The sequence below is a fragment of the Malaclemys terrapin genome, chromosome 17 (genome assembly GCF_027887155.1).
Source record: "Malaclemys terrapin pileata isolate rMalTer1 chromosome 17, rMalTer1.hap1, whole genome shotgun sequence".
Taxonomy (NCBI): Eukaryota; Metazoa; Chordata; order Testudines; family Emydidae; genus Malaclemys; species Malaclemys terrapin.
The window spans coordinates 179,450-195,692 of NC_071521.1; the positions used below are offsets into that span (position 1 = coordinate 179,450).

A 16,243-nucleotide genomic window follows, 5' to 3' on the forward strand; every position below is an offset into this window, starting at 1 on the left:
ATTACGGATGGGGAGTGGCCAGAGTCTGCTGTGCAGAGTGACTATGTCAGGTGCCATTGCAAAGGGTGCTTTTTGGTTGCAATGCTAAAGGTATAAAGGGAAGAGGGTTGAGGGCGGAGCCCCGTCGTGGGGGAGAGACAAAAAGAAGGGCCTACGAGGCGTTGCCTACTGAGATGGTAACTTGCTTGGGTTTTTTTCCCCTTGCGCTTGGTTTAGTACCAAGGAAAAAGAAGTCGCGCGTCAGAGTCTACTGCCCTCACGTGATGTAAAGTGAGGGACAGCAGCGAGCCTGTAACCCCTGTGGATGCCAGGAAAGAGCCGTCTATCTGGGATCCGAGCAGACGCCACTCTCCGTGAGATAAGTGTCTGGTTTGGTGATTGCTGTGCTCGCGGTCCACCTTGCTTTTGCTAGGGACGCCCTGTTAGCTGGGGCTGGGTTTGTAAGAAATGGTTCCTGACCAGCTCTGCTTACTAGAGAGACAAGGTCCCCATTTTCAGGGGCTGCTCATTTCTCTGGCCAGGAGCGGTGTGTCCTCCGCCACAGAAGCTTGCATCTAGGAGGATGACTCCAGGTGGTGAGTTGCTTGCCTTCCTCCCATCTTTCTCTTTCTCTCTCTCTCTTTTCTCTTGGCCAACACACAGCCTCTCCCTCTCTCTCTCTGTCCTTGCCTTTCCTTCTGCTATCTCACTTCTTAAGACAGTGGTAGGCATGCTAGGTGTGCATCCCCACAAGCCAGGTCTTGGGAGTCGCAGACGAAAAGCATGCGGGGCAGTGGGTACGAGAGTGGAGCGGTGACGGTCGGTGTTATCTCAGTCTCTGTTCATTGAGCGGGGCACAGTGAGAAAGTTGGCCAACACACTAGAGAAGAGAGAGAGAGGAAAAAAAATATGGGAGGAAAGCAAGCAACTCACCACCTGAGTCATCCTCCTGGATCCAACCTTCTGCTGCAGAGGAGACACTGTTCCTGACCAGAGAAATGAGCAACCTCTGAAAATAGGGACCTTTTCTCCCTCGTGACCACAGCTAGTCAGAAACCTTTTCATACAAACCCAGCCCTACCGTACTGGGCTTCCCTACCTGGGCTCAGGTTGAGCGTGAGCAGAGCCCTCACCAAACCAGACACTTATCTCACTCACAGTGGCGTCTCCTCAGCTCCCAGATGGACGGCTTTTGCGTGGCATCAGCAATGTTCAGAGTCTCGACGCTCTGGCTCGCTTTCCATCGCATGAGGGCAGTAGACTCTGACGCGTGACTTCGTTTTCCTTGATACTAAACCCAGCAGAGAGGGGAAAAAACAAAAAAAAATTAGCATCTGCAATGTCGCGTCGACTCTTCATTTCACATTTCCCATATCCCACGGCTCCGCCCTCAACCCATCATCCATTACTATGTTACAACTGCAACTAGAAGGCACCCATTGTAATTGCACCCAAAATACTCACTTTGCTCAGGAGACTCTCGTCCCTTCCTCTGCCTTAATCCCAGAGCCTCAGAGCCAACGAGAGAGCACACGGTCTCGGAAGAAAACGACAACGACTACAGATGAGGAATTGAAAGCACTGACCTCTTACTCACAGCCAGTGATACAGAAGGCAGAAACATGACAACTATTCACGTCTCCTTAGAAGCATGTCCAGGCTGCTCAGGTCCACTTCTGCCATATTCTTGTCCGGCTAGGGCTCCGGGACAATTCCTCTGCAAACTAATAAAGCCAAGCAAGAACTATCACTACACAGAGCTCTATTGGTGCTGAAAATCTTGCCCTCAGCCCTGCCTCCCTCTCCAGTCCCATCTACATCAGCCCCATTCGATGAACAGAGACTGAGTAAACACAGACAGTCACAGCTCCACTTTAGTGCCCACTGCCCCGCATGCTTTTCGTCCACTCTTACTTCTCCATGGCGCCCGAGACCTGGCTTGTAGGGATACACACCTAGCACGTCTACCACTGTCTTACGAAGGGAGACAGCAGAAGGAAAGGGAAGGACAGAGAGAGAGAGAGGGGCTGTGTGTTGGCCAAGAGAAGAGAAAGATGGGAGGAAGGCAAGCAACTCACCACCTGGAGTCATCCTCCTAGATGCAACCTTCTGCGGCGGAGGACACACCGCTCCTGGCCAGAGAAATGAGCAGCCCCCAGAAATGGGGATCTTGTCTCTCTCATAAGCGCAGCTGGTCAGTAACCATTTCTTACAAACCCAGCCCCAGCTAACAGGGCATCCCTAGCAGGACCAAGGTGGACCGTGAGCACAGCAATCACCAAACCAGACACTTATCACATGGAGAGAGGCGTCTGCTCGGATCCCAGATAGATGGCCCTTGCCTGGCATCAACAGTAGTTACAGGCTTGCTGCTCTCCCTCACTTTACATCGCATGAGGGCAGTAGACTCTGACGCGTGACTTCTTTTTCCTTGGTACTGAACCCAACACAAGGGGGAAAAAAACAAGCAAGTTACCATCTCAGTAGGCAAGGCCTCGTAGGCCCGTCTTTTCATCTCTCCCACACGACTGGCCTCCGGCCTCAACCGTCTTCCCATTACACCTTTAGCATAACAACCAAAAAGCACCCCTTGCAACAGCACCCAAAATAATCACTCTGCCCAGCAGACTCCGTAATATCTGAGAGCCCCGTACCTAACGAGGAAGCACACGGCCTGTGAAGAATATTACAGCGAGCACAGATGAGGAATTCAGACCATTGACCACTTACTCACAGCCAGCGATGCAGAAGGCAGAAACATGAGGACTATTCATGTCTCCTTAGAAGGATGTCCAGGCTGCTCAGGTCCACTTCCGCCATATTCTTGTCCGGCTAGGGTTCCTGGACGATTCCTCTGCAAACTAATAAAGCCAAACAAGAACTATCACTACACAGAGCTCTATTGGTGATGGAAATCTTGCCCTCATCCCTGCCTCCCTCTCTAGTCCCATCTAGATCGACCCCGTTCAATGAACAGAGACCGAGTTAACACCGACAGTCACCACTCCACTCTCGCACCCACTGCCCAGCATGATTTTTGTCCGCGACTCCCAAAACCTGGCATGTAGGGATGCACACCTGCCCATGTCCTACGAAGGAAGATGGCACAAGGAGAGTAAAGGAGAGGAGAGACAGTGAGAAAGTTGACCAACACACTAGAGAAGAGAGAGAGCGAGAGACATGGGAGGAAGGCAAGGAACTCACCACCAGGAGTCATCCTCCTAGATGCAAACTTCTGCTGTGGAGGACACACCGGTCCCGGCCAGAGAAATGAGCAGCCCCTGAAAATGGGGACCTCGTCCCCCTCATAACCACAGCTAGACAGGAACATTTTCTTACAAAGCTAGCCCCAGAGAACGGGGCATCCCTACCAGGAGGAAGGTGGGCCGTGAGCAGAACAATCACCAAAACAGATACTTATCTAAGTAAGAGTGGCGGCCGTTTCCCTCCCACTTCGATGGCCTTTGCGTGGCATCAACAATGTTCGCTGTCTCATCGCTCTGGCTCGCTTTACATTGCATGAGGGCTTGAGACTCTGACGCATGACTTCTTTTTCCTCGGTCCTAAACCCAGCACAAGGTGAAAAACAAATCCATTACCATCTCACTTGGCAACGTCTCATAGGCTCTTTCTTTCGCCTCTCCCGCACGGCGGTGCTCCTCCCTCAAACATCTTCCCATTACACTTTTAGCATTACAACCAAAAAGTACCCCTTGCAACGGCACCCGACAGTCACTCTGCACAGCGGACTGACTCCTCCCCAGCCGTAATCTCACAGACTCCGTGCCCAATGAGGAAGCACACGGCCTGTGAAGAATACTACAGCCAAGACAGATGAGGAATTCAGACCATTGACTGCTTACTCACAGCCAGTTATGCGGGAGTCAGAAAGCTGAGGACAGTTCATGTCGGCTGACAAGGATGTCCAGTCTGCTCATGTCCACTTCTGCCACTTTCTCCTCAGGATAGGGCTCTTGGAAAATTCCTCTGGAAGCGCATCTGCAAAAGCCAAGCATGAGCCATCACTACTTAAAGCTCTATTTGTTGCTTCAAATCTTGCCCTCATCCTGGCCTCCCTCTCCAATCCCATCTACATCAGCCCCACTTGAAGAACAGAGACTGAGTTAACACCGACAGTCACAGCCCTGCATGATTTTTGTCCCCTCCTACTTCTCCATGGCTCCTGAGACATGGTCCTTGGGGATGCACACCTAGCAGGCCTGCCCATGTCCTACGAAGGGAGACGGCACGAGGACAGGAGACGAAAGAGAATGAGAAAGTTGGCCAACACACTACAGGAGCGAGAAAGAGAGAGAGAAAAAAATGGAGGAAAGCAAGTAACTGACCACCTGGAGTCATCCTCCTGGTTCCAACCTTCTGCTGTGGAGGAGACACCGTTCCTGACCAGAGAAATGAGCAGCCCCTGAAAATGGGGACCTTGTTTCTCTCGTAACCACAGCTGGTTAGGAACCATTTCTTACAAACCCAGCCCCAGCTAACGGGGCATCCCTACTTGGAGCCAGTGGGGCCCTACGCAGAGCCAAACCAGACACTTATCTCGCTGACAGTAGCGACTGCTCCACTGCCAACTGGACGGCTCCTCACTTGCATCAACAATGCTTGCGGGCTTGCTGCTCTCACTCGCTTTCCATCCAACGTGGGGAGTAATCTCTGATGTTTGATTTCTTTTCCCTCCGTACTAAACCCAGCACAAGGAGGAAAAAAACAAGCAAGTTACCATCTCAGTGGGCAACGTCTCATAGGCTCTTCTTTTCGTCTCTCCCACACGACGGGGCTCTGCCCTCAACCCTCCCCATAACACCCTTAGCATTACAACCAAAAAGCACCCCTTGCAACAGCACCCAAAATAATCACTCTGCCCAGCAGACTCCGGCCCCTCCCCAGCCGTAATCTCTCAGAGCCCCATACCCAACGAGGAAGCACACTGCCTGTGAAGAATACTACAGCGAGCACAGATGAAGAATTCAGACCATTGACCGCTTACTCACAGTCAGTTATGCGGGAGTCAGAAAGCTGACAACTGTTCATGTCTGCTTACAAGGATGTCCAGTCTGCTCATGTCCACTTCTGCCACTTTCTCCTCTGTCTAGGGCTCCCGGAAAATTCCTCTGGAAGCGTAGCTGCAAATGCCAAGCATGAGCCATCACTACACAAAGCTCTATTGGTGCTTCAAATTTTGCCCTCATCCTGGCCTCCCTGTCCAATCCCATCTACCTCGGCCCCACTCGACCAACAGAGACCGAGTTAACACCGACAGCCACTGCTACGTATGATTTTCGTTAGCTCTTATTTCTCCATGGATCCTGAGACCTAGCCTGTAGGGATGCACACTTAGCACACCTGCACGTGTCTTACGAAGGGAGACGGCACGAGGAGAGGAGAGGAAAGAGAGTGAGAAAGTTGGCCAACACACTAGAGAAGAGAGAGAGAGAGAAAGAGGAAAAAAAATATGGGAGGAAAACAAGCAACTCACCACCTGAGTCATCCTCCTGGATCCAACCTTCCGCTGCGGAGGAGACATTGTTCCTGACCAGAAAAATGAGCAAGCTCTGAAAATAGGGACCTTTTCTCCCTCGTGACCACAGCTAGTCAGAAACCTTTTCATACAAACCCAGCCCTACCGTACTGCACTTCCCTACCTCGACTCAGGTTGGGCGTGAGCAGAGCGCTCACCAAACCAGACACTTATCTCACTGACAGCAGCGTCTCCTCAGCTCCCAGATGGACGGCTTTTGCGTGGCATCAACAATGCTCAGAGTCTCGACGCTCTGGCTCACTTTCCATTGCATGAGGGCAGTAGACTCTGACGTGTGACTTCGTTTTCCTTGGTACTAAACCCAGCAGAGGGGGGGGGGGGGGAAATTAGCTTCTCCGTCTGCAATGTCGCATCGTCTCTTCATTTCACATTTCCCATATCCCACGGGTCCACCTTCAACCCATCTCCCATTACTATGTTACAACTGCAACTAGAAGGCACCCATTGTAACGGCACCCAAAATACTCAGTTTCCTCAGGAGACTCTCGTCCCTTCCTCTGCCTTAATCACAGAGACTTGTATCCAAAAAGGGAGCATCCAGCCTGGGAAGAACACGACAGCGACTACAGATGAGGAATTCAAAGCACTGACCTCTTACTCACAGCCAGCGATGCAGAAGGCAGAAACATGAGGACTATTCATGTCTCCTTAGAAGTATGTCCAGGCTGCTCAGGTCCACTTCTGCCATATTCTTCTCCGGCTAGGGCTCCGGGACAATTCCTCAGCGAACTAATAAAGCCAAGCAAGAACTATCACTACACAGAGCTCTTTTGGTGCTGGAAATCTTGCCCTCAGCCCTGCCTCCCTCTCCAGTCCCATCTACCTCGGCCCCGCTCAATGAACAGAGGCTGATATAACACCGACCGTCACCGCTCCACTCTCGCACCCACTGCCCGGCATGCTTTTCGTCCGTGACTCCCAAGACCTGGCTTGTGGGGATGCACACCTAGCAAGCCTACCACTGTCTTACAAAGGGAGATAGCAGAAGGAAAGACAAGGAGAGAGAGAGGGGGGGGGGGGGCTGTGTGTTGGCCAAGAGAAGAGAGAGAGAGAAAGATGGGAGGAAGGCAAGCAACTCACCACCTGGAGTCATCCTCCTAGATGCAACCTTCTGCGGCGGAGGACACACCGCTCCTGGCCAGAGAAATAAGCAGCCCCTGAAAATGGGGACCTTGTCTGTCTAGTAAGCACAGCTGGTCAGGAACCATTTCTTACAAACCCAGCCCCAGCTCAAGGGGGTCCCTAGCAGGAGTAAGGTGGACCGCGAGCACAGCAATCACCAAACCAGACACTTATCTCACGGAGAGTGGCGTCTGCTCGGATCCCAGATAGACGGCTCTTCCCTGGCATCAACAGGGGTCACAGGCTCGCTGCTCTCCCTCACTTTACATCGCATGAGGGCAGTAGACTCTGATGCGTGACTTCTTTTTCCTTGGTACTAAACCCAGCACAAGGGGGAAAAAAAAAAACAAGCAAGTTACCATCTCAGTGGGCAACGTCTCATAGGCTCTTCTTTTCGTCTCTCCCACACGACGGGGCTCCGCCCTCAACCCTCCCCATAACACCTTTAGCATTACAACCAAAAAGCACCCCTTTGCAACAGCACCCGACATAGTCACTCTGCACAGCAGACTCAGGCCACTCCCCAGCCGTAATCTCACAGAGTCCCGAACCCAACGAGGAAGCACACAGCCTGTGAAGAATACTACAGCGAGCAAAGATGAGGAATTCAAAGCACTGACCACTTACTCACAGCTAGTTAAACAGGAGGCAGAAAGCTGAGGACTGTTCATGTCTGCTTACATGGATGTCCAGTCTGCTCATGTCCACTTCTGCCACTTTCTTCTCAGGATAGGGCTCTTGGAAAATTCCTCTGGAAGCGCAGCTGCAAAAGCCAAGCATGAACCATCACTACACAAAGCTCTATTGCTGCTTCAAATCTTGCCCTCATCATGACACCTCTCTCCAGTCCCATCTACATCAGCCCCACTTGATGAACAGAGACCGAGTTAACACTGACAGTAACAGCCCTGCATGATTTTCGCCCTCTCCTACTTCTCCATGGCTCCCGAGACATAGCCTGTGGCGATGCACACGTATCACGCCTGACCGTGTCTTATGAAGGGAGACAGCATGAGGAAAGGCAAGGATAGACTGAGAGAGATAGAGGGTGTGTGTTGGCCAACGTACTAGAAAAGAGAGAGAGAGAGAGAAAAAACATGGGAGGAAGGCAAGCAACTCACTACCTGGAGTCATCCTCCTGGAGGCAACCTTCTGCTGCAGAGGAGACACTGTTCCTGACCAGAGAAATGAGCAACCTCTGAAAATAGGGACCTTTTCTCTCCCGTAACCACAACTCGTCAGAAACCTTGTCAAACAAACCCAGCCCAGCTGTACTGATCTTCCCTACCTGAACTTAGGTGAGGCGTGAGCAGAGCCCTCACCAAACCAGACACTTATCTCACTGACAGCGGCGTCTCCTCGGCACTGAGATGGACGGCTTATGCGTGGCATCAACAATGCTCAGAGTCTCGACGCTCTTGCTCGCTTTCCATCGCATGAGGGCAGTAGACTCTGATGTGTGACTACTTTTTCCATGGTACTAAACCCAGCAGAGAGGGGGAAAAAAAACAAAAAATAAATTAGCATCTCCGTCTGCTATGTCGCATCGTCTCTTCATTTCACATTTCCCATATCCCACGGCTCCACCCTCAACCCATCTCCCATTACTACGTTACAACTGCAACTAGAAGGCACCCATTGTAACGGCACCCAAAATACTCACTTTGCTCAGGAGACTCTTGTCCCTTCCTGAGCCTTAATCCCAGAGCCTCGGCCCCAACGAGGAAGCATATGGCCTGGGAAGAAAACTACAGCGACTACAGATGAGGAATTGAAAGCACTGACCTCTTACTCACAGCCAGTGATACAGAAGGCAGAAACATGAGGACTATTCATGTCTCCTTAGCAGCATGTCCAGACTGCTCAGGTCCACTTCTGCCATATTCTTGTCCGGCTACGGCTCCTGGACGATTCCTCTGCAAACTAATAAAACCAAGCAAGAACTATCGCTACACAGAGCTCTATTGGTGCTGGAAATCTTGCCCTCAGCCCTGCCTCCCTCTCTAGTCCCATCTACATTAGCCTCACTCGATGAACAGAATCCGAGTTAACACAGACAGATAGTGACAGCTCCACTTTAGCGCCCACAGCCCCGCATGCTTATGTCCGCTCCTACTTCTCCATGGCGCCCAAGACCTGGCCTGTGGGGATGTACACCTAGCATGTCTGCCTGTGTCCGACGAAGGCAGACGGCACTAGGAGAGGAGAGGAAAGTAGAGTGAGAAAGTTGGCCAACACACTAGAAAAGATGGGAGGAAGGCAAGCAACTCACCACCTGGAGTCATCCTCCTAGATGCAACTTTCTGCTGCGGAGGACACACCGCTCCTGGCCAGAGAAATGAGCAGCCCTGAAAATGGGGACCTTGTCTGTCTAGTAAGCACAGGGCGTCCGTAGCAGGAGTAAGGTGGACCGCGAGCACAGCAATCACCAAACCAGACACTTATCTCACGGAGAGTGGCGTCTGCTCGGATCCCAGATAGACGGCTCTTCCCTGGCATCAACACGGGTCACAAGTTCGCTGCTGTCCCTCACTTTACATTGCATGAGGGCAGTAGACTCTGACGCGCAACTTCTTTCTCCTTGGTACTAAACCCAGCACAAGGGGGGAAAAAGCAAGCAAGTTACCATCTCAGTAGGCAACGTCTCATAGGCTCTTCTTTTCGTCTTTCCCATATGATGAGGCTATGCCCTCAACCCTCCCCGTTACACCTTTAGCATTAAAACCAAAAAGCCCCTCCCCAGCCGTAATCTCACAGAGTCCCGTACCCAACGAGGAAACACATGGTCTGTGAAGAATACTACACTGAACACAGGAATTCAGACCATTGACCGCTTACTCACAGCCAGTTATGCGGGAGTGAGAAAGGTGAGGACTGTTCATGTCTGCTTACAAGGATGTCCACTTCTGCCACTTTCTCCTCGAGATAGGGCTCCTGGAAAATTCCTCTGGAAGCGCAGCTGCAAAAGCCAAGCATGAGCCATCACTACTTAAAGCTCTATTGGTGTTTCAAATCTTGCCCTCATCCTGGCCTCTCTCTCCAGTCCCATCTACATCGGCCCCCACCGAATAAATGCCGACAGTCACAGCTCCACTTTATCGCCCACTGCCCCGCATGCTTTTCGTCCACTCCTACTTCTCCATGGTGCCTGAGACCTGGCTTTTGGGGATACACATCTAGCATGCCTACCACTGTCTTACGAAGGGAGACAGCACAAGGAAAGGCAAGGACAGACAGAGAGAGAGAGATAGAGGCTGTGTGTTGGCCAAGTGAAGAGAGAGAGAAAGAAAGAGAAAGATGGAAGGAAGGCAAGCAACTCACCATCTGGAATCATCCTCCTAGATGCAACCTTCTGCTGCGGAGGACACACCGCTCCTGGCCAGAGAAATGAGCAGCACCCGAAAATGGGGACCTTGTCTGTCTAGTAAGCACAGCTGGTCAGGAACCAGTTTCTTCTGCCACAGGACAGCACTCCTCCCCCAACCGTCCCCCACATTAAGCCTTCAGCACTACAACCAAAAAGCACCCCTTGCAACAGCAACCGATATTATCACTCTGCATAGCAGACTCTGGCCTCTCCCCAGCCGTAATCTCACACAGCCTCATAGCCAACCAGAAAGCACACGGCTTGTGAACAATACTACACCGAGTACAGGTAAGGATGGCTTTTGCGTGGCATCAACAATGCTCAGAGTCTCAACTCTCTCGCTCGCTTTCCATCGCATGAGGGCAGGAGACACTGATGTGTGACTCTGTTTTCCTTGCAACTAAATCCAGCAGAGGGGGGAAAAAACAAAAAAAATTAACATCCCGTTCTGCAGTGTCCCACAGATGAGGAACTGAAAGCACTGACTTCTTACTCACAGCCAGTGATGCAGAAGGCAGAAACGTCGACTATTCATGTTTCCTTAGAATGATGTCCAGGATGCTTAGATCCACTTCTGCCATATTCTTGTCTGGCTAGGGCTCCTGGACGATTCCTCTGCAAACTAATAAAGCCAAGCAAGAACTATCACTACACAGAGCTCTATTGGTGCTGGAAATCTTGCCCTCAGCCCTGCCTCTGTCTCCCATTCCGTCTACATCAACCGCAGTCGAGGAACAGAGACTGAGCCCACACTGTCAGTCACCGTTCCACTCTATTATCCACGAATCCACATGGTTTTCGTCCGCTCCTACTTCTCCGTGGCTCCCGAGACCTGGCCTGTGGGGATGCACACCTAGTACCCCTGACCACGTCCTACGAAGGGTGCGTGTTGGGGAGGAAGGAGAGAGAAGGGCTGAGGGGCCCCATGGGTGGAAGGAGGGACTGGGGGAAAGGGTAGGAATAGGGGTGCAGGTTGGGGAATGTTGGAGAAAGGAGAAAAGAGCACTGGAGACCCACAGATCTAGGGACAGAGTGGGGTGCAGGTTGCGTTGGGCTGAGAGTGTTGGGAGGGAGGAAAAAAGGGGGCTGAGGGGCCCAACAGATGGGGAGAAGAAGTGGGGGGGCTGTTGGGGAGGAAGGGGGGCTGAACAGTCCCTACAGATGGAGGCATGGATGGAGGTGCAGGCTGTGGTGAGCTGGGAGGATGTTGGAGAGAGATGGGGGCTGAGGAGTCCCATGAGTGGAGGAATGAACTAAGGGATACAGGTGTGTGGGTTGGGGAAGGTTGTTGCAGACTGGAGGGTGTTGGGGAGGGAGGGGGGCTGAGGGGCGGTATGGGAGGAGGCATAGATGGGGGAAAGGTAGGGATGGGGTCCAGGTTGGGGTGGCCTAGATGTTGGAGGGAGAAGAAAGGAGGACTGAGGGGCCCAACGGATGAGGGGATAGACGGGGGCGGGTTGGTTTGGGCTAGAGGAATGGGGGTTCGGGTTGGAGAAGTTTGCAGGCGTGGGGGGGGGGGAGCCTTGGGGACCGGGGAAGTGGATTGGGGAAGGTTGCGGCAGGCTGGGGGTGGGAGGGGGATGAGGAAAATCATGGCGGGCTGGGGCTGCGGTGGGCTGGTTTGGGAAAGTTGCATCGGACTGGGGGTGCAGGGGGGATGAGGAAAGTTACAGTGGGCTGGGGGTGCGGGTTGGGGAAGGCCAGGGGTGCGGGGAGGGAACGAGGAAGGTTGTAGTGGGCTGAGGGTGCGGGGGGACGAGGAAAGTTGTGTTGGGCTAGGGGTGCGGGGGGCCGGTTGGGGAAAGTAGTGGTGGGCTGGGAGTGCGGGGGGACGAGGAAAGTTGTGTTGGGCTGGGGGTGCGGGGGGCCGGTTGGGGAAAGTTGCGGGGGGGGACGAGGAAAGTTGTGTTGGGCTAGGGGTGCGGGGGGCCGGTTGGGGAAAGTTGCGGGGGGGGACGAGGAAAGTTGTGTTGGGCTAGGGGTGCGGGGGGCCGGTTGGGGAAAGTTGCGGGGGGGGACGAGGAAAGTTGTGTTGGGCTGGGGGTGCGGGGGCCGGCTGGGGAAAGTTGCGGCGCGCTGGGGATGCGGGGAACGAGGAAGGTTGGGGCGCGTGGGGAGGAGGGTGCGGGTTAGGGAAGGTCGCGGCGGGCTGGGGTCACTAGCTGAGGCGTGCCAGTACCAAACATACCTGAGGAAGCAGCAGTTTAAAAACTACAACTCCCAGGATGCGTCACTCACGACGGGAGCAACTCGCGTAGAACAGAAGTCGAGTCGCGTTCCGACTGCTGATATCACTTCCTCTTCCGACAACTTCCGTTTCTGGCCCCGCTTTGCAAACGGAAGCTGTAATGCCAAAAGCGCCTCCCGCCCGAACAGAGGGCTCTGGGCCCCGCCCTGGCCGCTGCGAGAAGCGGGCACCGGACCCCGCCTCTCCCACGGTGCCGCTGGATCTGCGGTGGCTGATGGGAGTTGTAGGCCAGGGCACACTACATCTCCCACAAGCCACTGCTTCATTCCGTCCCTCCGCCCCCTTCCCCCCTCCCAGCGGGACTTAGCTGGGCACATGGCAATAGTGGGGGCTAGGGATGGACGCCGAGGGTCGGGGTCTTCCGAGGGGGAGGGTTGTTACTAGGCCCATCTGGGTTGAAGTGGGGACAGGTTGCTTTAGGACCCGCTCAGGGGGCATGGGAATGGGCAGGAGCAGGAAGGATGCAGGGGATAGGGGAAAGTAGAAGACTTTGGATGAGGGGGATTGGGGTGCAGGTGTCCCGGGGGAGGGAATGAGAGGGATGTAGAAGCAGAAAAAAGAACTGACAAAAGGGAACTGGGATTAGGGGCTTTATCTAGGTGAGTGGAGGAGGGTGAGTGCCCCACGGGTTGGGTAGGTTGCAAGAGCTGAAGTGGTTTCAGAAGAGGAAATTGAGGCACATAAGCCAAGGAGGGAAAGCAAAGTTGATGGGGGCGGGATGGCTAAGGGTGCCCCACTGTGACCTACTGTCCCCAGTCAGGGGAGGGGTCACCCATCCCCCTCCCTGTGAGGTTGGCTGCTTCCACTGGCAGCACAGCTGAGGGATGCTCCCTCTGTGACTCACTGTTGCTCATATAGAGGGCACGTCTCATAGCAGCTTGTGCTTGTCACCACCCCCTGGCAGCTAGAAGTTTCTGGCTCCTCACTCCATAGTAGGAGAAAACACAGGACACTCCTGTCGGGGATTCGAACCCAGACGGCATGGTTCGTTGTCTGACCGCAGAGAGACAGGCAACACCAGCAAGGTCCAAACACAAGCTCTTTATTGAAGAGTGCACACAACAATAGAGACCGGCCCGTCTCCACTGAGAACCAGCCCCGATTACAATAACTAGTAAGGCTATATAGACAGTTCCGTCGCGTCATAGTTAAAACAACCCAACCCCCCTTTATTAGTTAGAAAGCTTCTAATATTCATGCATATCTATCTTCTTTGACACTACAAACAATTTGTGATGCCTCAGCAACTTCTTATGAGCTTTGTTGTCATGCACCAGAAACTAGGAGAAAGGAGGGAGTTGAGTACAGATGAAGAACAGAAACAGGGAGTGGAGACTGCAAGTCTCCATATGTCCAAACAAACCGTTCCTAGTACATCGTGTACAAGAATGTGCCCCCGCCCCTTATCTCATTCTTTGAAGCCCAAGCAAGCATGTCTTCATGTTTCACAGAGAGACAGGAATGGCCCAGCAACTACTGTTAGCCTCACTTTGGCTAAGCTGGCCAAACAACCTGTTCTATACTCCATTTTCTTGGGCCTAACACTCCCATCTCACCTCCATACCTTTTTCTCCTCGATCCAACCCCCTGCTTAGTGCCTTGCCCCTGCTGTGACATCTCAACATAGAGATGGGGCAAAGGGTATCTGCAAAAATCCTGGGATATCTCCCCTCCAGCATGGTACATGTGGTCCAGAGTGAAGGGAAAAGGGAGTAGCCTGCCCCCTTTCCCCACATGTTTAGTAGTTTGTGATGTAAAAAAAACTGCTGTGACAGTACAAATGGAGAAACAGATCTTTCTATACGTTATTACAGAGATTAAGTGGCACTGTTATGCAAAGGTGCGTTGGAGTTAGAGATGCTAGAATGCACAATCCACCACCACACATTTTTATTTCAAAAAACACTACCAACCTATCAGAATACATTCTTACTCCTTAGAGTAGGCTGTCAGTGTGATAAGTGAAGGGTTAAAATCCATGTGCATTTTATATAACAACCTGGTATATGGATTGTGCCAGCTCTTTTCCAGACCCAAAGTCCAGAGTTTGGTTAAGAGACCAGAGGCCTAGCAATAGTGATCAGCTAAGAGAAAGCTGGGGTAAACAGATAACATTGCCTTTGCTAAGATATGCTTGGTCAGTAGAAATACCAGATGTTGAAGCAATAACTGAATAATTATGTTTCATCCAATGTTTCAAATTGAACAAAGGATCCCTATTCCTGTTGTGTTTCTCCTGAAGGGAAAACAGTCTTCCCACAGATCCAACCTTGAGTTTTATGAAAATTGGCACATGTCAGTATAAAGATATGGCATCCTTCCATCTCCCTTCCCAGGGACCAATGCCCTGCCTTAACACATAAAGGAGATAATTTGTATTATCATATCCTTTCACTGTTTCTTTGCTTTAACCCCTAGGCATGGACCTGTTGGACAATCAAAGGAGTTGCTCCATTCCTATGGACCCCAAATCAGAATCCAACATGTATATTTTATACCACTAACATTTTATCAAAGTATTAATTAAATGTTAACTTGCTAACTTGAGACCATGGGCGGAGACATTATGTAACCTTTTAACCATTGGCTAATGTGCTATCTTGTCTTGCTGCAAAACCTATCCCGGGGTGTGGAACTGCCTACCCCGTTACTTTCCCCCGCCCATGGAAAAGCTATATATTCCACTGTAATCAATTGATTGACAGTGTCTCTAGGGTTACCATATTTCAGCAAGCAAAAAAGAGGACGGGAGGAGCCCCGCCCTAGCCCCACCCCTGCCCCTCCCACTTCCCGCCCCCCCAGAACCTCCAACCCTCCCCCTGTTCCTTGTCCCCTGACTGCCCCCTCCTGGGACCCCTGCCCCTAACTGCCCCCCAGGACTCCACCCCCTATCTAAGCCTCCCTGCCTCTTGTCCCCTGACTGCCCCAACCCTTATCCACACCCCCACCCCCAGACAGACCCCTGGGACTCCCACGCCCCATCCAACCACTCCCCACCCCCTGACAGCCCCCCCCAGAACTCCCAACCCATCTAAATCCCTCTGCTCCCTGTCCCCTGACTGCTCCGATCCCTCTCCCCACTCCTGCCCCCTGACAGCTCCCCCCCAGAACTCCCAGCCCCCCCCCCGCTCCTTGTCCCCTGACTGCCCCCTCCTGGGACCCCTGCTCCTAACTGCCCTCCAGAACCCCACCCCCTACCTAAGACTCCCTGTTCCTTGTCCCCTAACTGCCCCCTCCTAAGACCCCCCCAACTGCCCCCCAGGACCCTACCCCCTACCTGTACTCTGACTGCCCAAAACTTTCTCCACTCCCTCCAAAAAGCCCCCCCCTGAACTCCCGACCCCCCCCCGTTTCTTGACTGCCCCCTCCAGAACCTTCCTGCCCCTTCTCCTGCCCCCTGGCCCCCTTACCCTGCTGCTCAGAACAGGGTGTTGGGCTCTGTGCGAGCCAGACACGTGGCTGCGCTCCCCAGCACAACAAAACCCGGTCCCTGGCCCTGCACAGTGCTGCCGGACCAGGACACTGGGCTGCAAGGGAGGAGGAGCTGCCGGCTCAGAATGCAGGGAGGGGGGGAGGAACTCCTCTACAGCTGCTCCGGAGTCCAGCCCGTGACTTTCCTGCAGCCCTCCCAGCCGCTCGCTCGCTCTGCCGGGGGAGGGGGGAAATCCCGGACATTTTGAGTGATTTACAAATTCCCCCCGGACGCTATTTTTAGCACAAAAAGGAGGACATGTCCGGGTAAATCCGGACGAATGGTAACCCTAGTGTCTCTGAGCCTAATAAGCCAGGTGACACTCCGCCAGCGCTGTGTGTAATAAACTCCTATGCTTGACCTCTACACGATGTGGATTTATGTCCTTCAATAAACATGACTGAGATACTAAAGAACTCAGAGTTATATGTAGTTAAAATTTCCTGTATTGTTCCATGGTGCGATGGTTCAGCCTCAACCGTGCTTGTTTCCCCATCT

General features: G+C 52.8%; 2 long non-coding RNA genes across 4 annotated transcripts; both read right to left on the minus strand.

The window, feature by feature from the left end:
• Positions 1-1,140: 1,140 nt before the first annotated feature.
• On the minus strand, positions 1,141-5,819 carry LOC128825182 (uncharacterized). 2 transcript variants are annotated; one of them, XR_008442632.1, is made up of 4 exons: positions 4,989-5,819; positions 3,847-4,678; positions 1,444-3,542; positions 1,141-1,270 (listed from the first exon to the last, which is right to left on the minus strand). It is a non-coding gene; the product is annotated as an uncharacterized LOC128825182 (long non-coding RNA). The 2 variants fall into 2 exon arrangements; XR_008442631.1 differs by having other exon boundaries at positions 1,141-3,542.
• A 2,503-nt stretch (positions 5,820-8,322) lies between these two features.
• Positions 8,323-10,635, minus strand: LOC128825386 (uncharacterized). Of its 2 annotated transcripts, none has more exons than XR_008442664.1 (3): positions 10,523-10,635; positions 9,501-10,425; positions 8,323-9,245 (listed from the first exon to the last, which is right to left on the minus strand). It is a non-coding gene; the product is annotated as an uncharacterized LOC128825386 (long non-coding RNA). The 2 variants fall into 2 exon arrangements; XR_008442665.1 differs by having other exon boundaries at positions 9,501-9,617; positions 9,980-10,635.
• Between the last annotated feature and the right edge of the window lie 5,608 nt (positions 10,636-16,243).